This window comes from Lupinus angustifolius, chromosome LG20, assembly GCF_001865875.1.
Source record: "Lupinus angustifolius cultivar Tanjil chromosome LG20, LupAngTanjil_v1.0, whole genome shotgun sequence".
In the NCBI taxonomy this organism is placed as follows: Eukaryota; Viridiplantae; Streptophyta; class Magnoliopsida; order Fabales; family Fabaceae; genus Lupinus; species Lupinus angustifolius.
The window spans coordinates 7689782-7699245 of record NC_032028.1 but is presented as its reverse complement, the minus strand read 5'-3'; positions in this window follow the sequence as shown (position 1 = coordinate 7699245).

The following is a 9464-nucleotide window of genomic DNA, read 5'->3' as shown; positions in this document are numbered from 1 at the left end:
TTGCTTGAACACTTCACATAAACACCATGCTCCACTTCACACTTTTTGAACCCTACTTTTAGGAAGAATGCATCAGTTCTTCTATTCCAAGCTCTTGGAGCTTGTCTCAACCCATATAAAGCCTTATTTAATCTATAGACCTTGTCTTCACTGCCTCTTATCACAAATACAGGAGGTTGTTTGATGTAGACTTTCTCATCAAGTGAGCCATTTAAGAAAGCTGATTTTACATCAAGTTGCCACATATCCCAATTGTTCTTTGTTGCCAATGCTACTATCTGTCTAATTGTTTCAATTCTGGCTACAGGTGCAAACACCTCAGAAAAGTCAACACCTTCCCTTTGCATAAAGTCTTTTGCTACCAACCTTGCTTTGTGTTTGCCAATAAAGCCATATGGCTTGAGTTTTTTCTTGAAGACCCATGCCACTTAGATTGGCTTTTGTTCCTCAGGCAGATGAACCAGTTCCCAAGTCTCATTCTTGAAAATGGACTTCAGTTCTTCCTCTATAGCTTTCTTCCAAACTCTAATTTTAAAGGCTTCATCAATTGAGATAGGCTTAGTGTCTGCAAAGAGTGCCAAGTACTGAACAAGCTCCCCTTCTTCTGTGAGCAGATTATCAGGTAGGATTTCACAATCCCTTAGTCTGGCTGGTAGATTCCTCATCCTAGGGGGCCTGCTTGTATCATTAACATTTGTTCCAGTCTTTGAGTGTGTTTCATTTTCACCTTGATTTATGATTTCAGTTGGCATGAGATCACTAGGATTCCATTCCAGTGGAACTTGAACTGTTGATGTTGCTTTTGTCTGTTTTTCAACCCAAGTGCTTGCCTCATTGAAGTGAACATCCCTGCTGAACAGAAGTTGATTAGTTTTAGGATTGAACAGCTTATAGGAGCTTGTTGGGTGATAACCTACAAAGATTAATAGCTCACTCTTGTCATCCAATTTCCCTCTTTTCTGGTCAAGGATATGCCTATAACAAGCTAATCTAAAGATTCTGAAATGAGTAACAGAGGGCTTCCTTCCAGACCAGACTTCCTCAAACACCTTGAACTCAAGTTTCTTGGTTGGGCAGTGATTGAGAACATGTGTTGTTGTTGTTGCAGCTTCACCCCATAGGCCATGTATGAGGTGCTTAGACTTCAACATACTTCTAACCATATTGAGGATGGTTCTATTCCTCCTCTCAACCACTCCATTGTGTTGAGGAGTATAAGGTGCACTCACCTCATGCAAGATTCCATTCTTAGTGCAAAACACCTCAAATTCCTTGGATGTGAATTCACCCCTCCATCAGTTCTCAACACTTTAATTGATCTCTCTGATTGCTTTTCAGACATGCACTTGAAGGTTTTGAAGATGCTAAATACCTCACTTTTGAGCTTGATGAGGTACAGCCATATTTTTCTGCTAAAGTCATCAACAAATGTGACAAAGTATCTATTTCCACCAAGTGAGGTAGTCTCAAAAGGACCACATGCATCAGAGTAGACAATATGCAAGAGATTATTAGCTCTTGAGGCAGTGAATTTGCCAAAAGATGAACTTGGTTGCTTGCTGATTTGGCAACTATCACATATCCTATTTGGTATCTGAATTGAGGGCAAGCCATGAACCATGTCCTTTGCTTTCATGAGGCTAAGGTCTTTGAAATTCAGATGACCCAGTCTCATGTGCCATAGCCATACATCTTCACTCAGAGTCTCAGTGTTAAGGCATTGGGATTCAATAGCATTGAGGTTTACCTGAAATGTTCCGTTTTGAGTTAGGGTAGCTTTGATGATCTTCTTTCTGGTAGAGTCAAAAATCTCAAGCTCACCATATTGCATACTCACAAAGAATCCCTTTTCCAATAGCTGACCAAGGCTGATCAGGTTGTGACTCATATTTGGTACAAAGAGTACTTCAGAAATCAAGGCATTCTTGCTCTCTTTTCTTTTGATCATAACATCCCCAATTCCTTCTGCTTGGATAGTTCTATTGTCAGCAAACTTCACTCTACTCTTCTTGCTAGAATCAAAGTTGACAAGCCACTCTCTATGTCCTGTCATGTGGTTGGAACATCCAGAATCTACATACCAAATTTCTTCACTGTTGTTGCCTTGGCTTGTAGTCATCATTAGCAGAATTGGTGAATCATCATCAGCATGCTCATTGTCTCCCTTCACTATATGAGCTTCATCATGGTGTTTCCTATTGTGAGTATCTGAGTGTCTTGGTTGAGATTGGCACTCAGAAGAAAAATGACCCATCTTACTGCAATTGAAACATTTACTCTCCTCTGTCAATTTTCTTCTTTTCTCCTCTCCAATTGCTACCACCTCATCTCTTTGATTAACATGATGCTTGATCAAGATCAGTTCTTTCTTGATCTTGAGTTCCTGAATTGCCAAGGTTCTTTCCCCTGTAGTCTCTCCCCATTCCTCGGTTTCTTTCATTATTTCTGCCAAGGTATCTCCCCTTCTTGAAGGTTTGAGCTTGTAGTGCTTGGCTAACTTTCTCAGTTGACCTCTCAATGAGTCTTTGCTCATGAGCCTCGAGAGACCCCTGAAGATCTTCCAGCTTTAGATCTTCAAGTCTCTTTGATTCTTCAATAGCAACTACTATGTGATAAAAGTTGGGGGTAAGAGTTCTTAGGATTTTTTCTATAATAGCTTGATCAGCTATGTTTTCACCACAAGCTTTCATCTTATTTGTGAGGCAGATTATCCTGTTAAAGAATTGGGAAATTTTCTCATTCAATTCTATCTGCATCAATTCATACTGTCTCCTCATAGTTTGGAGTCTAACTTTCTTTAGTTGCTCTGCTCCCTTGTTGCATTTTTCCAGCATTTTTCATGCTTCTTGTGATGTTTGTGCTGAAACAATCTTCTCAAAGTGTGCTTCATCAACACACTGATGTAGAAGACATATGGCCTTGCAATATTTCCTCTTGTTCTCCTTGTATGTCACTCATTCTTGTTCTGATGATTCTGCTTCAAGTTGGGGATAACCGAGCTCAACAATCCCTGCAATTTCTTGAAATCCCATGATTGCTCTCATTTGTATGTTCCAATTCTTTCCATCAAGAACTGGTAGGCTAGCTGGAAAGCTTGTGCTTGTGTGGCCCATTGAGATGAAGGCACGAAAGAAGAAGAGTGGAAAGAATGATGAGTGAGTGATCTACCTAATGCTCTTGATACCAGTTTGTTGGAGTAAACCAGTGCCTCTGCACTGTGAAGGAGAAGAAGAATTGGAAATTGAAGAAGGTTGCAGAAGAAGAAAGTGAATTAGAATTAAGTGTATGGTAGTTGAAGATAAGAAGAAGAGTTTATCAATGAATTTCACACTATGTGTTGAATCAATGTATTACAAAACTATTTATAGCAACTCAACATTTAACTAACAAAACTGTCATTTGAATACTTGCCAAATTTGGAAACTAACTAACTAACTAACCATTCTAACACTTACTCCACATCTTACTTATAAATTATAAAGAAATCCAATTATTTGAATTAGTGAATAAATCTAAATCATTAAATTTCCCTAAAATATGAAATAAATGAATTCTCTCTCTTACAAAAAGCCCTTGGAGACATAAGTCAAATTTGGTGTTTTCTTATAAACTCCCAAATAACAATAGTTTTTAACTCATAACAATTTTCAAAATTTATAAGAATATGATAATTTATCTCCAGATGGTTTTGGTTATAAAATAATCTTATATGTTTCTTAACTACATATAATAGATAACAGTGACAAAGATAACATAAATAAATATATATAATACAAATCACTCTTTCCTTTTTTTAAACGTACACTAGTATGAAGATAAATCCAAATAGTATAAGAGTCAATATTTATTTATTATTTTGGTTAGTTACAATATAATATAAGAGTAATTTAAACAACTCATTAGAACTATTAATGCAGTTTGTAATGAACCAAAAATGATGAATAAACATTGACTATTTTACTTTTTGAACTTATCTTTACAATATATCATATTTTGTTTAACTTAATTAGATGTTTTACCATTTTTTTGTTGAAGAAATTAGATTTATTTATTAATGAGGTGCTCAGTGTAATATATGTATATATTAGGAATAGTTTGTTAAGTGAATATAATTTATTCTTTTAATAACACATAAAAGACTTATGAACCTATATTTTAGTATCATATAAAACAATTTCAAATAGTTTCTATAATAATTAAGTTTCTCAGGTTAAAAATAGTGATCAAAAGTATATATAAGATATCTTCTGGAAGATTTTGAAGATTATTTTTATAACATATTATATATTTCACGCAATATTTATTATCTTTATTTTTTGTCATTAACACTATCAAATAATAGGTATATTAAATGAGGGTAAAATTTTAATCTTATAAATATTTTTAAAAAATGAAGAAAAATAAATATTTTTATTGATAAGTACAATTTAATTGAAAGTATCTTGCGACAAAGACTTGAAATGGTAGTAAAAATATATTAAAACATTTTGACATATTCCAACACAAACCTAACATGTAGATGTGATAGTTTTATGAATAGAATGGTGAATGTCTTCTTTCATTGAAAATCAACAACCAATATTCGTTTGCTATCATTTTCAGCAAGTGCTCACGTTGCCAAACAAGTCTTTTTGCATGGGATTTTAACTATTTTTCCATATTGCCTTCTCTCACTCTCATTTTTTTTTCTTCCGTGACATGTAAGTTTCTAAAAGGCTATAGGGATGGTTGTCTTTTTGTTTAGGATCGTTAATTATTTGTGTGCAATTTCAAATTTACTTCTTTTAATGATTTTCAATGAAAATGTCAAAATATGCATCAAAGTTTATTCCCTTCTTTTCCTTTTTATAGTTTTTACTATCTAAATGTAATAATATCTTTGTCATTAATGAAATTGGTACCTTTTTTTAATTATAAGTGGGTGGCCTAACAAAGGAAGAAGTTCAATGAGTGATTATTGGAAAAATATTTTTTGTTGTTGGAAAAGTTAGGCAAAAGGATAAAGAGCAATTCAGTATAGAAGACTATCAAGTAATAATGTTTCAATAACGATTGATGTAACTTTACTATAAGAAGCAAAGAGTCTATTTCCTCAAATATGTTGACAGAGAAGTGTGATATATATTTGGAGACTAAAAGCGATTTTTGTGGGCTTTTGTTCTGATAGCCTTTCTCTGATTTCTTTTTCTGAGTTTCTCATTCACTCACGCAAGCAAAACGGTTGTGGCCTTTTTGTATTTATTTGCAAGGACTACGTGGCTCATGAAATATTATAGTCCTATTACCTGACCTATAATATATTAGATTGTATTTTTTTTATAAGCATGTCAAATTGACTTAGATTTTTAAAATCTTATTTAATTTAATAGGTTAGACTTTAGACCATCAAATAGTTATATTAAGCTTAACAGACCAGTTTATTTAATTATATTATATATTAATATTCATTCTATATTATTTTAATATAAATATAAAAATGTATATTGAAAATAATTTAATTATTATTGTTAGATGGCCTAATTAAAAATATGACTATTAGCATATTTCAATGTAGATATTTTGACCTATTTTAAGACTTTGTAGTATGACATATCTTTAAATAATACACTAACATATAAGATTAAACTTTTAAAAAGACCATATTTAGATTTTGAAAAGTTTTGAAGTAAATAGGTAAAACTCAAACTCATGTATATTATAAAAGCTCAATCTATCTAAGGCTGAGCATGTTCCAACCGTATTCCTCACGTGATCATAAAACTAGATTCATGGGGCAATTATAAACAGAACACAGCTCAGTCATTATTTCACACGTCGTTCCACACAAAAATAAGAGCAAATGAGGATTACATATTGCTCATTCTTAAGGAAATTCAGCTATTTAATGTTGATAACTGTACACCACAATAGCAGTCGTATACACTCTTGGCAGAGGTATTAAAAATTTCAAGCCAAGCTTTGTGAAACATCGATGTCAAAGATTACTATCTTCTATACAAGTACTTTGATAATAGGAATTTAATATTAGATTGCGTTTTAATTTAGTGTTTATGGAAAATAAAATTGTTTAATGACTACTTTATTGGCATTGAAAATATGGTCGGTTACGCTTTTTCTTTTATTTTGAATAAGGCTATATATAAAGTCTTAGTTCATCAATACAAATTATGCAAACTTTCTACATTTCTACTATCTGTCAATTTCTAAGTTATAACAATCTGTATCAGAGAAGTGTGAGTTAAACACAGAGAGAGAGGTAAGATGTCAATCTCATATAAGTTTGTGCAACTATCCATTCTAAGGTTCGATGGTCATTAAGATTATTGATCAATGATGATGGAGAATTTCCTCAGGAGCAAGGAGATGTGGAGCCTAGTGAATGAAGGGATCCCTGTTGCGGCAATTGGGACAACACTAGCAAGTGACACGCAAAGGAAGGTCGTGGAGGAGGTCAAACTCAAAGATCTGAAGGTCAAGAACTTCTTATTCCAGGCAATTGATAGAGAAATACTGGAAACAATTCTTCACAAGGGGACGTCGAAGACAATTTGGAATTCAATGAAATAGAAGTATCAATGATCCACGAAGGTGAAAAGGGCACAACTTCAAGCCTTGAGAAGGGAGTTTGAGTTGCTTGCTATGAAAGAATAGGAGAAGGTGGACAACTTTTTGGGACAAACCTTGATTTTGGTGAACAAGATGAAGTCAAATGGTGAGATAATGGAGCAGAGTACAGTGATTAGTAAGATACTTAGATCATTGACGGCTAAATTCAATTATATTGTTTGCTCAATAGAGGAGTCAAATGATCTAAGTACTTTGAGCATTGATGAGTTGTATGGTAGTATGCTAGTTCATGAACAAAGAATGCAGAGATACCAAGAAGAAGAATATGTGTTAAAAGTGGCTCAAGAAGACATATCAAGTAGAGGTAGAGGTCAAGGTGTGTTTAGAGGAGGACATGACAGAGGTAGAGAGACAACCTCTAAATAGAGCAATTATTGAGTGTTTCAAATGTCATAGGTTGGGGCACTTTCAATATGAGTGTCCTAGCTGGGAAAAGAAGGCAAATTATGCTGAGTTGGAAGAAGAAGAAGATATTTTGCTGATGTCCTATGAAGAGCCTCATCAAACAAAGAAAGAACAAATATGGTATCTTGACTCGGGCTGCAGTAATCATATGACAGGGAACAAAGAATGATTTCTAAATTTGGAAGAAGATTTCAGTAGGACAGTAAAGCTTGGGAATGATATGGGAATAGTAGTGGCAGCAAAAGGAAGTATAAGGATGCAATTGAATGGCATAACCCAGGTGATATCTGATGTCTACTATGTTCCTGAGCTTAAAAACAATTTATTAAGCATAAGATAACTTCAAGATAAGGGATTAGCCATTTTAATTCAGGACGAGACTTGCAAAATATTTCATCCGATGAGGGAGTTAATTATGCAAACTAACATGAGTGAGAATAGAATGTTTCATGTGTTAGTCTCCATGCAACCGAAAAATTCATTGTGTCTGCAAGCTGAAGTTGAATCAGATAAAGAGGCTCACATGTGGCATTGTCGCTTTGGGCAATTGAATCACAAGGGACTGAGAACACCTACCTACAAGAAAATGGTGATTGTCTTACCCTCTCTAAAATCTCCGAAGGAAATATGCACCACATGCTTAACTAGCAAGCATCATAGAAAGTCTGTACCAAGGAAGAGCTTGTGGAGAGCATCAAAGCAACTTCAGCTAGTGCACTCAGATATATATGGTCCTATCAAGTCTGCTTCAAACAGTGACAAGAGGTACATCTTAAGTTTTATCGATGATTTTACTCGTAAAATTTGGGTTTATTTTTTACATGAGAAGTCGGAAGCTTTTACAACATTCAAAAAATACAAGGCTTGTGTTGAAAAGGAGATAAGTGCATACATAACTTGTTTGAGGATAGATAGGGGTGACGAGTTCACCTAAAATGAGTTTGGAGAATTTTATCAATCACAAGACATTAGTAGATAATTGACAACAACTTATACTTCTCATCAAAATAAAGTTGACGAAAGGGAAAACAAGACGATTATGAATGTTGTTCGTTCTATGTTAACCGAGAAGCAAGTTCCTAAAGCATTATGGCCCGAGGCTGTGAGATGGTGTGTACACATTCAAAATTTATGTCCAACAGTAGTAGTTGAAAACAAAACACCAATAGAGACATGGAGTGGTGAGAAACCAATGGTGGAGTATTTTCGAATTTTTGGGTGTGTAGCACATGTTCATATACCAGACCAAAGAAGGAGTAAGTTGAATGATAAGAGTAGAAAATGTGTCTTTCTAGGAGTCAATGATGAGTCCAAGGCTTGGAGGTTATATGATCCAGTTTCAAAGAAGATTTTTGTCAGTAAAAATGTTACTTTTGAAGAAGAAAGATGTTAGGATTGGGGTAGAACATAAGAAGAAATTAAACAAGACTTATTAGAATAGGAAAATGAGGATGAAAATGAAGGAGAAAGTGACCCAGATGAAGAGGAAAATGGTGAAACAGGTTCAAACAATTTGAATAACAATCCGACAAAGACACATGCACATCTAAATGAGCCAAATACATATGGAGAATTGGCTGAAGGGGGGTGAACGAGGAAGAATACCACCAAGTTGAATGACAGATTATGAAATAGGAGAAGGATTATCTGAAGAAGAAATTCTGAATGTAATGATCATGATAATGACTGAGGATGATCTAGCTTCGTTTGAAGAAGCAAAAATTGGAGGGAATCAATGTCAATAGAAATTGAAGCCATAGAGAGGAATCAAACTTGGGAACTTACTGTACTGCCTAAAGGAGTCAAACCTATTGGAGTTAAGTGGGTATTCAAAACTAAGCTTAATGAAGATGGGGATGTGGAGAAGCTCAAAGCAAGGCTAGTGGAAAAAGGGTATGCACAATGCTATGGCGTAGACTACACTGAAGTATTTGCTTTAGTGGCAAGACTTGATACCATCCGTGTGATACTCGCTATTATTGCATAATTTAGTTGGGAGGTTTTTCAACTTGATGTGAAAAGTGCTTTTCTTCACAAGGAGCTCAAGGAGGAAGTGTTCGTGTAGCAACCTGGGGGATTTATAAAGAAAGGAGAAGAAGAAAAAGTCTATAGGCTGAGAAATACATTATATGGACTTAAACAGGCGCCTCGCACTTGGTACAGTAGAATTGAAGCTTACTTTGTGCGCGAAAGTTTTGGGAAGTGTCTCAGTGAGCGTACATTGTTCACAAAGTCGCAAGGAGGTAAGATATTAATAGTAAGTTTGTATGTTGATGACTTGATATTTACTGGGAATGATAGTGGCATGTGTAATGAATTTAAAAATTCATTGATGCTGAAACTTGATATGTCTGACTTGAGAAGGATGAGACACTTTCTCGGAATAGAAGTTAAGCAGGGATCAGATGGAATTTTCATATGCCAAAGAAGGT